Genomic DNA, 17,154 nt, shown 5'->3' with positions numbered 1-17,154 from the left:
ACTTTGAAAAAGTACGAATGTTATTTTTATTTAAAAGTTTTAGTAGCAATAGTTCAAAATTCTATATTTTATTCTAAAATGATATAATGATGTGCTTAGTTCACAATGTCCCGTCTCTCTCGCACACAAACGTCCGCAAAAATAAACAAGAAAATGCCAACATGACAACATAATCATAGGTTTTCCCAGCCTCCTTTTCTTAGACTAGTATATATGAATGATTTGAGTTGCCGTGACGCGTGAAATCAAAGTGTATTTTTGTTTGGTTCGTCATCTATTAATTTAGAAAGGGATACCAGAACGTGTCATTAATTGTCGTAATTGGACCGCTTATGATGTTTGTTCAGATAAATTTTCATATATACATTGTGATCTAGTGTTCATATAACATACTAGACAATTTGTGTCTACGATCATGTCGATATTGTTTACTTGTCTATTCACTGCAACTTCCATACATCCATTTTTGGGGATGTCAGTGTGGTGCAATTGTAAGGCAGCTGTAGAATTTGTTGGCGAGACCATTTGGTGCCGGAGATAGTGAGTTCGAGGGCCGTAAAGGGCAGGAGTCAAAACAAATTGTGTTAAAACAATCAAATATTTATAAATTAACACAATGCATCCTTTTCAGCTATGTATGTAGATCCAAATGATTCTTTTTTTTATTAACCTGTCCTATATTATCCTCGTCTGATACATATACATCAGCCAGTTTATAATGCTTCGGAGATAATATGATAATAATAAATTATATATGAAAAATTCTGTCTTGTACTAGGATTATCTTTACATGAAAATATCAAAATCCAGACTATTGTATGCTAACACTATCATAACATTTTCGTATCGTCAGTCATAACACGTAATTGACATTTGTTTTGAATAGTGAAGGAAATACAACTCTCAAAATCTTCAGGTCTTTTTGTAAGTAGGGTCAATATCTTTATCAGATAGTCATGGATATCCATATGGTCTCTTGTTTACATTACTACACAAGTACACACTCATCAATTGTATACCTAGCCATCGATTATGAACCAAACGACCTCTAGACTATCTTTATCGATAACAAGGGAACAGGCGCTAATGTTCGCATCGCTCAAACATGAAAAGTTTATTTGCTGACCCATCAGTCGAGACCGACCCCAAGAAATCATTCTTCCAAACAAGCCTTATTGCGTCATCAATAAATGACTCATTTCATCAGACAATTTTCATTCCTCATTTCATCAACCAACCTATTCAAATTTGGTCCAGCCAGTAGCCAGTACGATGGAGTCTATTATCCAAAAGACTCGACGAGACAAAGCAATTGATTGAAAAACATGTTTCTTTTCTCGAATCAGTGACGGTGCCTTAATTAGAAAACGTGTTTCTGAGTGTCAGATTTAAGCCTCAAAGTACTCAGCAAGTGAACTTGTCCTAAAGGCTTCGATGCGGGAATTAACAATGTTTTGAATGTAAAAATTGAGCGATTAGAAAAAGAAAATATCGAGCATGAAAACAATGTTAAAGAATAGGAGCAGTACTCCAGACGTACTTGCTTAAATTTCCTAACTGTACCTGCACCACGTGTACAGACTATTTTTTGTTTGTTTGCTGAAGGTCCACATTTAATCATAATTCAAACTCAGATTAAATAAAACCAAGACAAAATATGAACAATAGAAAGATTTACATCGAGACTCGAAAAAGTACAAGGAGAATAAGTAAGACCAGGTGTTCCGGACGGGTCAACGTCTTTGGTTATTAGTTAATTATTTGACGCCTTGAATTCAGTATTCTGTATTTGTGAAAAATCCTTCGATATAAAGATCACTGTGAACGCCATTTCAAGATGCCATGTCCTTTGGCAAATCATCACCTCCGGAGCAACGCCTACAGTAGACTAATCGTAGAAATATTGACGAAAAAAACGACATACCATTGCACTTAATAAATTGCGTCATCTGAGAAAAAAAATCAATCATTTCGAACAACGGACGGGCGATTTTTTACAAAAAAAAAAAAAAAAAAAAACACGACTCCCAAAAATTGTAGACTTCTAATCTCTCTGACATTCAACGCCTGGTGCCAGATTACCAATACACCCCGGGATGGTATGCCTCGCTAAGCCTTTGTCTGAACGAAAAAAAGGTTTCGCTCTCACAACTTTTATAATGAAACTAAAATATCTGCTTTTTAACCATTGTTGTCAGCTTTGCATGTATCTCCGTGTTCTTTTGTTTCTTTTTTATATAATTGCCTATCGAAATCTGCAATGGTCAAAAAAAATTCATATTATTTTTGTAAAATATCCGTGTTTGATATTTAAGACTTGGTCAGGGAGCTAATTTTTCAAAGTTCAAAACTCCTAATTTCTTCTTTACCAAAGTAATACAAATGAAATCGCTTCCGGCGGCTGTATTTTGTTCTGATGAAGACTCTCCGGCCTGCACTTAATTCAGCTATTGACATGGCTTACACTCATACCTGTGTACATATATATAGATGCCATTGTATATAACAAACTATTACTAATAGAAGAGAAATAGATGCATTGCTAGAGTTCGATTTTAACGTTTTAGATTTGACAGACAGTCATAGGCATCTAGGAGTTACATTAAGCTCTGGTGTCAAATGGGGGATTGTATAGAGAATCATTTGAACTTAAGTTACGAAAAAAATAATGTATTGTAAAAATAGAAAATCATATTAAAACAAGATGCTCTGTTAAGAATTTATCGAACCTTAATTTAATGATGGCTGTCTGGAAGCCTTTTTGTTCCTTCTGGTCAGTCCCAAAATCAAATGACCAGAAGGAGAGACCAAAGGGAACATACGTATGAAATTTGACAGATATCCATTCAGTACTTCTTTGGAAATTTGGAAATAGCAATAACAATCTTGACAAGACGAAATCCAAGATGACTACCTGTAAGCCATTTTGTTTTGCTGAGCAATCCCATACTCAAACAGGTACAACTAGGGACATAAAGGATCTATACAAGTCTATCGAAATCAAACTCCAAGATGGCCACTTGTGTGGCATTTTTTTCTGATCAGTACCAAAACCAAACATGCACAACTAGGGATCAAGGAAAACATACATATGAAATTTAAGAAAGATCCATCACGTATATCTCAAGAAAACGTTATAATAATCTTTCAAAGTCAAAATCCAACATGGCCATTCTTTCAGCCATTTTCTTTTTTGATAAGTCCAAAAATCAAACGGGCACAACTAGGAAACAATGGGGACCTGTATATGCAATTTGAGAACGATTCACTCGGCACTTAAGAAAAAGCGATAATAAAGATAATTTACTGGCGGACGGACCACGGACACAAGGCCTCTTGAATAGCCCACCATCTGATGATCGCTATCGATTTACCTGCACCATGTGATTCAGACATGTTAATGTATATAAATGATTATGTGTCTCTTGAAAATAATTCTGAAATATTTTCACATGTCCAGCACTTCATCAAATCAGGAAACAGTACTTGTTATTAATTAATTTGAGGAAAAAATGAGAAGAGCTATCATAAGTTGTAATAACTAGTGCCCGATCCATTCGTAAATGATTTTCAATAAGATATGTTTAATTCAAACAGCTGACATTTCATTTCTATTTTCAGCATGTTGGCGTTACGGGATGTTACTCTGTAACAGTTTTATGGTGTTTGGAGTTTATTTTTTCTTAGAAATCCCAGTTGGTCTTCAGAATGAACTGATGAATAGCCATGTAAGTATGGTGAAGTTGAATTATTATTTTGTGCACGTTTTAAAATAATAATAATAATAATAATAAAAGTCTTTATTTATTTTTGATAACAGAATGAGTCAAAGACTCGTCTACCTTCTGGTCAAGTATACATAAAATGTACAATAATTACAAAATGTACATAAAATAGAGAAACATTTAAGAAAAAAGTGCATCAGTTAAAGAATCCACAGCAAATTAAGAGGAGTCCATAAAAAACTTTTTGGCACTTTGTTTAAAAGATAAAAGTGATGATGCGTTTCTCACGGAATCTGGTAAAATATTCCAGGTATATTGTCCCTGATAGGTAAAAGATTTCTTATACAATGCAGTCTTAAAAGCAGGTAGATAGAATATGTTATTAGATGATGATCTAGTAAATCTGGACTGGACATCAGTATACCTAAAATTGTACAGATACTGGGGAGCCAGACCATGTAAAACCTTGTACATTAAAACTGATTGGTTGTACATCACTCTCTTTGTAAAAGGTAACCAGTTCAGCTTCTTATACATGTCACTGGACGACGTATTGAAATCACACTTCAAGATAATCCTAGCAGCTCTTTTCTGGAGTTTTCCTAGCTTGGCTATATTATTATGTGAAGTATTGCCCCAGATATGTACACAATAGTTAAAGTGTGGATTTACAAAACAGTTAAAAGTATGTTAAACAGGAAGACTGGCTAAGGAACACTCTCAAACGTTTCATTTAAAAAATATAAAAAGACAGTTTTTTGTACACAATGTTAACTTGGGTATTTCAAGACAAACAATCATCTACAGTGACACAATATTTAATTGCCGACTTTGTCTGCTCTTACGTTGGTAATTGCCAATCAACATGGATTTTGTTTTCTCAGTACTTATACACAGTTTGTCACTTATAACATCAATGGACTTATCACTGCACTCAACTGAGGTATCGTCAGCATACATATTGGAGGTACAGTGTTTGTTCAATAGAGAATAATCATTAACGTACAAAATGAACATCAATGGTCCCTGAGGTACGCCAACAGTAAGCTGCTGACTATCACTTAATGTACTCTTAAAATTTCTAGTTTGAAAACGATCAAGAAGGAAAGATTTGAAAAATGTTAATGCATTGTCAGAACAGCCATAAGATTGTAGCTTTTGTAATAAGACTTTGTGGTTGACCAAGTCAAACGCCTTGGGAAAATCATGGAATAGAATACCTGTAAGAAAACCTTTATCAATGGCTTCATACCACGAGTTTGTAATGTTAGTTAAGGCTGTTTGGCATGAGTGACGAGGTCTGAAACCTGACTGTTTTTCTAACAACAAGTTATATTTTGTTAAAAAGTCATAAAAATGGATATGAACATGCCTCTCAAGACATTTTGATAACACTGGAAGCACAGATATTGGTCTGTAATTAGAAACTAGTTCTTTTTCACCCTTTTTAAAAAGTGGACATACTTTTGCATTTTTTCCATACAGAAGGAAATGTGCAAGTTTCAATGCAATGATTCATAATTTTACACAAAACTGGAGCCACATTATCAATACAGTGTTTCAAAAATAAGGTACTAACGTTATCTAAACCAGTAGCTGCTCTACTGTCTAACGCCTTGAAGTACTTAACATCAAAGGAAACATCTATTTGTGGTATAGAAAAAGTATCACCACAAAGTTTCTCAGAAGCAAATGTACGAATATTAACATTAACTTTTTACCATCTTGTCCACCTTAGTGTATATATGATTTTAACACAGCCAAAAAAGTCGATAGATTCCATACCATCTCGTACACTCCGTGTGTCAGTGACAATACCCTTTGTACTGGTCATTATATTAGGAATATGTTGACAAAGTTTAGTACAAAAATATTTTGTCAATTTATTTACAGTATTCCAACACAGGAGCAAACAATACGGGACACCATATTAACTGTAAAGTGTGTCTTGCCCTCGGAGAAGTCCGTTATAACCTACTCTTCTCCGTAACAAGATGGGCGTAAGTATGTGATGCAATGTGTAACTATAACGAGAGTCTTAATATCAAAATATTTACCTCGTATCAATATTTTGTCAATTATATCGTTGTTCTCTTCCTGCAATACTGTTTATTGTTTGCACAATTAAAGGCTTATTTTCCAGGTTTCTCTCAAGACAAAATGTTATATGTATTATGCCAAGAAATAGATTTTAGATTAAGTTATAACATAAAAAATGAAAAATAATGATAATTAAGAAAAACCAAGGTTTAGTGATTCATTTATGTAAGTAAGATAATTCAACGTTCAACAAAAACTTAGATTGCATCTTGTATGAAGCAACACATCAAATTTACATCAAACTAATTATCTCACGGAAAAATAAACCTACATTTTATCACGTATTCAGATAGGCAATACAACAAAGTTTAACAACAACTCTGAAGTGAAATAAAAAAGAAAAGCTTATTGATTGAGAAAAATTAAGAAGAATCTATTAGTACATTAGTTCTTATTGGAATGGCTCTGTAGCTCTGTGACATACAGTATATCATCATTGTTGTTGTTTTCATCATTGTGTTTGTATTTAATGTTTTGCCAACTATACTACATTATGTAAATTTTCTAATTAAGTTTTAAATATTTTTTGCAAATCATTGATGAAAAGTTTTAATTTTTTTTTCACATTTAGAATTCCTGTATGTAAAACCAAATACTTTATTTCGTTTTCCATTATTGATAAAAAAAATCTATACACGTCTTATGTTGAAGGACAAACAGTAGCTGTTTTAATATCTAATATTCGATATTCATTAAAAAAAGAGCTCTACAATAAAATCAGTATCAATTTAAGTAAAATTTTATGCTCAGGTTTTCCTAGTGTGTAGCACTTAAATCTTTATAATTTTGCTGTTGTACCATTTCAGTTTCAAGCTTAATGAATATATTGACATTTTCCGTATCAAACGAATAGACATCACGATGAGCCTATTTGATTACATATATGCATATCATATTATACCATAGCTAAGCTATCTATATCATTTGGTGTAAGGGAGACAATTTCCATATTAGGTCATTTATAGTCTATATTGATTCCAGTCATAATCTGAGCAGTTTCTTTTTGGGAATTTATTAAAAATAATGCCTATTTATCAGCATCATGTCCTTTATACACTCAGTAGTGTACTGGTCATGTGGTCCATAGTGTATGAACACATCAGACATTAAGCCGGAAGAGATGCAAGACATATATAAAAACATATCCACTTGTCATATTATTATTCAAAGGTATGATAATGATATACTAAATACATTAGCATCAGTTCTATTGCCCACCATATCATTTATGAACTTATGCACCGGTTCTAGTCAATAACAATAATAACAATTATTACGAAAGATTTCAACCTTCCTTAATTATTGGATATTGCACTATTGAAGCATTAGGAACTATGACTTTGTTTAAAACGCTTCACACTACCAAGTACATCTCCAGTATAGGCATGACTTAAAAATATCCCTTTCAAGATAACACTTTCAGTATGGTCAGTTTAGAGCGGTACTTTTATCTTTCTGCTGTAATGTAAACAAGATATGTTTTAACTTTTTTTGCAATTAATACGTTTTTAATCTAAATACAAAAAAAAAAAAAAAACTTTGTGAGCAAATTCTGTCGGACAATAATAATAGCATTGCGTTCAATTGGATTTTTTGTACTTCATCAAGGGTTTCATATTCTTGGACTTTTTAAACAGAATATAATAAGTAGAAAACCATAGAATTGTTAGCGAGCTTTACAATATGGCTGAAATCCTTTCCATCCTGTTACAGTTTACATTAATATTACCTTCAGAGAATGTATGAAGTAAACCAATCTACAGAAACATGTGTGCATCGTCGCATAAAATTTGTGTACAATATATCCAAAGGAAACAGATCAGATTAACTGCATAGTCACGCTATCACAACATCAATTTACAAGTTCTTCACCAGATTATTTACAGCAGTAAGCAGTCAAGGTTAAAAGTCACTATCAAGTTTAACTCCTTATCATTTTTTGTGCCTTTTCATTTATTCCATTATCATATATCAAGCAGTTTTAATCAAGGGATATTGAGTAAAATAGTGTGAAAATACAAACTGGTTATGATAACAAAATGGTGAATAGTTTAATGTTTAATTATAATGACATGTTAAAATGAACATCATTCAATGATTTGGTTACAGATCAGTGGCAGTGTGTCTACCGTCAGGGATCATACTCGACAAACTAGGCAACGGTCGTAAGTACAAAAGCTGCATAATGTGCATTTAACAAGTGCCTTATAAAGAGAGCACGCCGTACCAAATATTTTTAATTAATATCTTATGGTTAAAATGACGTAGTTAATTATAGGAAGGCTTCCAAATTACCACTTTGATGTACATGTAGGTTTAGTTTCCGAATATAGTGTTGCATCATTCAATAGTTACCCGCCAAGTGGTGAAAACGATAGTCATACGATTTTGTCAATCAACAGTTCCTTACAATCGGAACAATGGTCGGGATTTGGTTGTCACTCTGTAATGTCCGTAACATGGTTCCTAACGATGTTGGAGAATAGCTGAGATTTTGTTGTCGATCTGCAATGTCCGTGAGTTGGTTACTAAGGGTGTTGGAGAATAGTTCAGATTTTGTTGTCAATTTGTAATGTCCTTGACTTGGTTCCTAACGTTGTTGGAGAATAGTTGAGATCTTGTTGTCAAACTGTAATGTCCGTGACTTGGTTGCTAACGATGTTAGAGAATAGTTGAGTTTTTGTTGTCAATCTGTGATGTCTGTGACTTGGTTCCCTAACGATGTTAGAAAGTAGTTGAGATTTTGTTGTCAATCTGTAATGTCCGTGACTTTGTTCCCAAACGATGTTGGAGAATAGTTAAGATTTTGTTGTCAATCGGTAATATCCGCGACATGGTTCCTAATGATGTTTGACAATGGTCGGGATTTGGATGTCACTCTGTAATGTCCGTAACATGGTTCCTAACGATGTTGGAGAATAGCTGAGATTTTGTTGTCAATCTGCAATGTCCGCGACTTGGTTCCTAACGATGTTAGAGAATAGTTGAGTTATTGTTGTCAATCTGTAATGTCTGTGACTTGGTTCCTAACGATGTTGGAGAACAGTTAAGATTTTGTTGTTAATCTTCAAGGTCATAGGCCTGGTTCCTAATGATTATGACAATGATCATGGTAATGATAGATATCATGGTGTGACTCTTCAACGGAACATGCTATAACAACAAAGAAATACTGATATTCCAACCGAATTAAAATTCATATTCATTTAAACGAGGAACCAGTGAAAGAAAGGGTTCCTAAAAAGCAAAAGAAAATAATATGTTCCGTATAGATGAGTGTCTCTTACTTCATCGACGATATTACCTATGGAAACATTTGTCAATCGAAGCAAATTCCCTTACAATGTCAATTACAACAATTTGTTCTTTTTCAATTTCCCATTCAGTGCACAAACTAGTTGTCTTGTATATGATTTGGTTACAGATCAGATAATATGTTCCGTATAGATGAGTGTCTCTTACTTCATCGACGATATTACCTATGGAAACATTTGTCAATCGAAGCAAATTCCCTTACAATGTCAATTACAACAATTTGTTCTTTTTCAATTTCCCATTCAGTGCACAAACTAGTTGTCTTGTATATGATATCATTATGACATTGATCATCGTCGTAATGTCATGCACCGACGTCTGCGACGGTTCACTTGTATTTCCCGGTAATGTTGAATGGATGAAACTACACAGCTCACGTGTTACAATGACCAAGTCCTTGTCAGTGGCCTATCTAAAGAATCCGTAATGGTTACAAACCCCTGGTATTCTGACAAGAACATGATATATAAATTTCTCATAAATACTATCAATATTATTGTGTTTGTTTTAGGTTCTGCAGTCCTTTTTAGTACACTGTCGATGTTAGGCTCAGTCCTGTTCGCGGTGGGATCCATGTCCATTGCTCCAGTGACAACTCCTATGTACATTTTGATGGCGAGTGGATACGGCATGTTGGCGTTCGGAGACATGTCCCTCCGCTGTACATATCTAAGATGTTTTACTACCAGCCTTGTCATTTTATTCTGTATTTCACTTTTTAATTTCTAGATATGTTCAGAATATGACGTAGACTCATTTGTCTCAGGTTACGATGTTTGTCTCAGGTTACGATGTTTGTCTCAGGTTATTATGTTTCTTTTTTTATTATTATTATTTTGAACCGCATCATGATTACGTAAACCAATAAAACACAATGTTTATATGTACTTTCTAAATCAGTTGTCATAATCTAAAACACAAAGAATTTATCTAAATTTGTTCATTTTAATCTGGTTGCAAATTTTATCCGCAGTGGTGCAGGCAAGAGTTGTCGCCCATTGTTTTCCAGAAGCCACATTTACCGCGTTAGCATTTGCCTCATTAGGATATTGCGGACAGGGTATAAGTCTCTATGTGACGCCTTATATTGCCACTTGTCTGGGCCTGATGCCTGCGTTATGGCTAGGTATGTAGCAGGTGGTATTAAGATATTCTAGTGTATTTTTGATGACTTTCTTATTGAGTAAGCATAAGCCACCAAGCTTTACATAGCAGTGTGTTATTCCTCAATCATTACGGTAAAGGATACCATTTGTCATATAAACACGTCTGAGAAGACCACTAACAGAGGAGGGTTTAATTAGAAAGATTGGTCAAAGTGAAGCACAAGGGACATTAACTGACTTCGAAAGTTCTGAATACGTAAAACAAAATATCCTTCACACAAATGTCTTTGTGATTTAGGTATTATAACTTCTACAGGGCCAGTATCCTGTGGATTATCGATGTTATGTGCTGTCGGCTTAGCTTTCCTTTTACACCTACAACCATCAATAACAGCAGAGGACAAGGATAAAAACAAAACAATGGTAAAAATTTATATCTTTATATTATGTTGTGACACCGCTGCTTCAGATCAAATACCAGATAAAAATCTAAAACATAAAAATACAACTATTTTCTATTAATCAATCGTTTTTTGTTTTTTTGGTTTTTTGTTTTGGTTTAGCGATGGGAAAGTTTATTTCGAAGAGTCGTATTGCATCTTAAGGATCAGAACATCATGATATACCTCATTAATTTTTCTCGGTCATGCAAAATCTCCGTATCTACTTTGTTTAGTTCATTTCCTAGCTTACCATAAACGATGATAGTGGTTATGTAGATGTTTTGGACAAACCGTGATTTGTTGCATTTTCTCGTAGACGCTGACTGAGTTACGGGAACTTCCGGGATCCTTCTGGCTGCTTGTACTGTATGTAGGATTCTCATCCAGTTGTTGGAACGTCAAGCAAGCCAATCTTTCGTAAGAAAACTAAATAAAACGATTCAAAAATAGTTATAGTCCTGATATTATTTTCACCTTTTGCAGATACCAATCTTTTTCCCATAAATTGATATTGCAATAGTTAATACGTTGTTTTCTTTTTTAACACGCTGAAGTCTGTTTTCCTCCCGGTTCCATTTTCGACCTTTAGCCAAAAGCAAATTGAGGGTAAGGAGCGAATTGAGGTTTCCATTGAATCTATCGACAATAATGTTATCCATAGTAAATCAAAACATTGATATGTATATATCCTCTGTGTTTACTTGGCCCATGACTAGGCCCGCCGTCTCATACCATTGGCTGGACACCGAAGCTTGTTCTGAGGAAATCTGTCCACTTCTGAAACAATGCAGTCAGTGATTCTCCATTTTATTGGTATTTTGGATCGTTCATTGACGTATTGTCCGCGATATTCACACAAATGCTTAAAGGGGTATACATTCCAACTGAAAGGTCTCTCAAACGGATAATGAATTAAACTACGATTAGAAAATTATTAAAAGAGAATATTCATTAATATTATAAACAATCAAAGAAACTCTAACACATTTATTTACGCAATTAAAAAATCTGCTGATGAACTGGCAATCAAAACCGATCGCGGGATTTGGCACGAGGGACATGCGCAGTCACAACAGTTGCACAGCCACCTGCTGCAGAAAATGGCTGAACGCGACAGTGTTCTTCTTTATTAGCACGTGCGCGATATGCGCATGCCCGAGATTTGGTTGCTTCTTCGCCGCCCACAACTTTACAGAATATATCGCGTCCCGGCGCTTATTCTTAAATCAAACTAAACAAATTGGTAGCGTAACTTGTAAATTTTGGTAATTGCGGAAAGTTCATGAATCCCGGGATACAGGAAAAATAAAATATTGCGCAAAGTTGTTTTCAAACGTAAATTAGAACCAAAAGTTTGTATGTATACCCCTTTAATGTTTGGTAATACTGTAAGCCTCTGGAACTCTTCTTATTTTTACTTATTCAGACGGGGTCTGTGTTAGGATAGGCACCGAAATGTGGAACAACTAAAGGTCGACAGATCAAGTCACGATACCTTTGCCCATTTAAAGTTCCGTCAAGGTGTGCGGCAATGCTTAGAAATTAGCATCCCCACTCAGTAACAAAGTCATCACCAAATGCTGTCTCGACAAGAATGTGAATGATGTATTGTCGTATTTATTGGTATTCAAATGCGGATCCTGCCTTATGCTAGAGTAGAAACCAGCTTTCTGAATACCAAAGGACGCTTCACCAAGACCTAATATTCCATGTCCGGGCAGCACTAGCACATTGCAGTTTTATAAGTTAATGCCTTCAATGCAATGTCTGTCTTCACAGAAGTCTATCTTCTCTATCTGTAGTTTTTCGAAGTCTGCCAGCCCTTGAATGCTAGTCAAAATTTCTTGTTTGGTTCAAACGCAGCATTACCCGAGAAATAAAAGAATTGCTGACATGAAAACATGCAGCTACTTGCCTGTATATCCTATCACCTTGAACCATCCCGAAAGCTTGCCATCTTTAACCATTTGTTTATTTTTGTCGTCCTACTTTTTAGATAAAGTATGAGCAGTTGTATGATTTATCAGTAGTACACGTGTTTTAGGTGACAAAGCAAACTTGTGTTTTGTTTGAGTTCAGGGTACCAAGGGTAAACCGGGTTACCGTTAAGTTGAGTGTGTGAGGAGACACTGCAACGAATACGACAAAGTATATTTTTACAAACAGGAAAAATCGACTTTGATTAAAATTTTCTAATTGATATCCATGGCCCCTAACATATGGCCCAATATATATAATTATCAAAAGGTTTACATTGATCGTTGAACATTATACGTTCATGCTGAAAGACCTCAGGACAGAAATCTAATATAACATTATACCAGAAGTTATATATTTTCAGTAACTACTTGATGCTACGATACGGATATACCATGACAGATGCGAGTCGTATCACCGGTGCATCTCCAACCATTCTCCTGCTAAGTCCCTTCATTTGTTTTATACTGGTATGTACATGTACTGCATGACCTTTCACTGCCATTAGATAACCTAAGAAGGTGTCTTTAACATTTTATCCTATATTGATATTACTATACTTGAACTATGAAATGTTTATGAAAAGAAATCAAAATTGGATTTAGTTATTTCAATGATCTTACCTCGCATATAAGGGAATTTTCTCCTTAAATGATCATGATCAGTTATAGAACTTTAAACAATATGAATTAACACTGGCTTGAAGTTAAATGTGTCTTGCCTCTCGCTTAGAAATATTTTTTGTATAATCTAAAGTTACCATTAATTTGAACAAACGTCAAACTTTATGATGTATTGGTCAGATGTAGTTGACCAAGTACAAACATTTATTCCTTCCAGACAAAAATTGACTGTGATGGGATAATGCTAACGTTCTTTCAATCCTTGATGTTAGTTTCTATGCCTTGCTAGGATTCTGTTCAACTGTAAATATTTTAGCCATATCCCTGGCGGATGGAATATGCCTAGGCACTCTGACGGTAAGTAGGTATTGGCGGTATTCTGTAATGCTAGTCGTTATCTGTGATTTGCAGCTACGACTCGTTCCACTGTGGTTTCTTTCGGAGTAGAACCTAGTTTGATCCTGTTTTATCAAAACATTCTAAAATAGGTTCCTACACCTTTCAATGGCCATTGTCTTTCATGATAACATCTCAGAGTATGTGAAATTATCCACCATAATTTAATGATGGCTATATCTTTTGATTTTGTTCTACTCTTCAATGAAAATCAATTACGTTATGAACAGTAGCTTTGATTTTAGCGCTGAAATATTTCCCCAATTAACGTACGTGGACTTGATATATTGCATTCACTTGAATGTTGTGACTGCGTAACGAGTTCTCAAAGTAATATTGACGTTCAACTTGTGTTTCCAGGCGGCATCGTGGCAGATCATCTTGATTCTTTGTCCCGCCTCTCATGTAGGAACACTTGGAGGATTAATGTACCTAGTGAGGAATGCATTTTTAGCGGTTACCTTCATCATCTCGGGATATATACTACAGAGACAAAGCGAGTGAGTCCATCAATGTGCTGATACATTCTTAGCGTTTATGACAAAATAAGTATAAGTACAAAATCAGATTATTTCATGAGAAATTTTCGCTGAAACCAGTCCCACTTGATTATGTTTTATAAATATAAATCAAGGATTCCAGGTTTTGTATTGCGTGTCGACTAGTTTTTTATAAATCTTCAAATTCCAGGTACATTGTAATTTTTGTATGTACTAGTTAAAACGAAACCTGATACGTAACGTTTTTCAAAACTGTTCTAAATGTCCCTGAAAAAGCAAAATACAAATTAATTCCTGGGACATGAAACGAAAGGCCATTGTTACTAAGAGTGTTTCGCATATGAATATATTTACATTTGTGTAACTTGTAACGATGTAAGAATGTATATCTGCCAGTCTGTCTGTTTCTTAAAACCATCCTAGAATTATCTTTACATTTTACAACTCCGCTGTTATAGTTAGCACATGATGAGGTCCATTGATGCGGCTTTTCCTCCATTTCTCAAATTTTGTCAGAGTTATGCTTCCACTATGTTTTCATTCTACAAATAAAGCAGTGTGGGGGTAAACTTTTGTTTGACCAACGCTAATACTTGTACTTCTAAATCTCTGGTGTATTTTCTTGGGCGATATCCTCTTCTTCATAGCATTTGTGACTTCTTACATAGACCAATCTTTTAAATAGTTTTAAATCTGTGTTCTTGGTGTGTGTGTATTGTGTCGTATTGCTTTATTCCAGTTGACCTTTGTGTAATTAGCTACATGTATCAATATTCAGATTAGTTTTATCAGAAATTATGTTACCAACATAATACTTTATTTTGCATAGAAAATATGCTGCATGTATGTCCACTGTCATACCTATTACAGGACAGACACTGAAGAGGCACTTCACAATTACAAGCATTTTAACCTTATGTTGGTAACCTTTTGTGCCATTTCTGTGATCTGCGGAATGATGATGAATCTGCTGGATATCCGGAAGGTAAATAACAATGAATATTAATATCAAAGAGAACGACGATTTATGTATCACATTTTTACTTTAGGCTTCATCTTATTCTAGAAGTTGATATATATCTCGAAACAGTCCCTAACGGTCGGCCATTGACGAAATGGCTTGAAGTTTTCTCCGTCAAATGTTTTATTGTGTTAACTGTATGATTTCAAGCTTGCTGCATTCCCAATTGAATGATAGTCACAAGTTGTATTTTCAGAGATTTCATTATTGATTCAAAGATGTGTCAAAATATTGACTGTATTAATTTAAAATAGCCTTTTCCCATTGGCCGTTAATCATTCTTTAAAATGTTCCAGGGGCGTTGGTTGTAGTTTTTCATCTGACTCATAAATTGTTTAAGATGATAACGTTTCGTCTTCTCCTTCAGTATTTTTGATATCTCACATATATTTATATTGTAAAGTAAGATTCTCTTGTTTTATATCGATTAACATCAATCTTTTCCACTAATCCAATCAAAGCAAGTAACAGATATACCATAATCAAACACATGACTAGAATATCATTATTATTAATTATAAACTCAACACTAGAATTTTTGGGATAATTTAAATTCTGTTCAGAATCTCATTTGAAAGCGTTTAATTTCTTTATTTTTATCTCTGTTATCGTCATTTTTACTGCATTTAAATGCCTCTAGCTTATCAGTCTTACGCTAAACCAATCGAGTTTGTAAGAAATTGTCATTATATCAATAAAATTTCTATTGACTAAATAAGCGAAACATGCTATTCGCTCTGAAAAGTTTTCTTTCTCGTTGTCGAATTGCCTATTGTGATTTCATTACTAGAGCCTAGATCCTCCCCTTCACGTTGCGACTTGTTGTGGACATTTTAAGGTAAACGTCCTTTCTCTACCTGGACGACTAGTATTTTTTGTATCCTTCTATCTTTTCACTATAAAACATTTATCACTACAATTTGTTCCATTCTACACGATAAGAGTGGTCACTGACATGCTTTTTTACCGGGTATGAATTATCAATGGTCACCAAATGAGCTACATACAACCTCCGTGTTATTCCTGTTTTTGCTGTTTTAGTCTGGAAATCTGAATGCCAGGGTACGCAGATGGCAGCAATCAGACAAGGAAACAGTACGTTTAATTTCGATGAATCAGCCATCCAGCAAGTATTCTGACGATGACAAATTGAGCGATGAATCGATGACAACAACTTGTAATAATGAATGACGCAAAAAGAGAAAACAGAGTAATTCCGAAAATGTTATTAATAATTCAACACGATGTCACAGCGTGAAATAAATGTGTAATAAATTTATTACCATTTCACGAATTGATAGATCAATAAGTGTGATTACTCGGATGTATAATTAAATGATTATTTCAATCTGACAAGTTTGTTTATTTTTTTTTCTGGGAACATACACTTGCATCCATCTAATATAGGCTATGGTCGAGTATACACGGTTTCAAAGGACAACCCCGTCTCTTCTACTGTAATCGTTTATAAGAAATCCATTAGGGACCGCTTTCAATTAAGTTCCACCTACATCCCCAACCTTTGGTGTTAACATGCCACAATAGATTCAATATTAATCGGCTCGTCTTCAATATCACGATTTCGGTAAATAATGTCGATACCTGTCCAATAACCTTACAACACAGAAAATTCGTAATATACAGGTTGAAGGAGAGTATCAGAAAGTTCTATGGTCACCGCCATCATCTCAATTGGGAATGTATCCATTTTCATGCGATAAAAAGTGAAGATTTGTGTGTGTGGTGGTATCGTTGGTGTTAGGAAGCATACCCATTTAACTCATTAAATATAAAGATGTTGTGACCAGTACATATTTAGCAGAAGCAACTTATGTAAGGGCCATCGTCCACTGTAGTTCGAATTATTCTGACGTTTCATCGACAATTTTTATATCGGTCTGGAGTCGATGAACATCAGAATTCTAGCCCCTTATAAAGTGGGGAAATA

The 17,154-nt window shown here is 34.5% G+C and overlaps 1 pseudogene; it reads left to right on the top strand.

Moving 5' to 3' along the window:
• Positions 1–2,906: 2,906 nt before the first annotated feature.
• Positions 2,907–16,397, top strand: LOC132551415 (major facilitator superfamily domain-containing protein 1-like; annotated as a pseudogene).
• Positions 16,398–17,154: the final 757 nt, after the last annotated feature.

Source organism: Ylistrum balloti, unplaced genomic scaffold (assembly GCF_031769215.1).
Source record: "Ylistrum balloti isolate Yb309-2 unplaced genomic scaffold, AGI_CSIRO_Ybal_v1 Utg370196, whole genome shotgun sequence".
NCBI lineage: Eukaryota > Metazoa > Mollusca > Bivalvia > Pectinida > Pectinidae > Ylistrum > Ylistrum balloti.
Note: the sequence above shows the minus strand (reverse complement) of the source record. Positions and strands in the feature narration are given on the sequence as shown.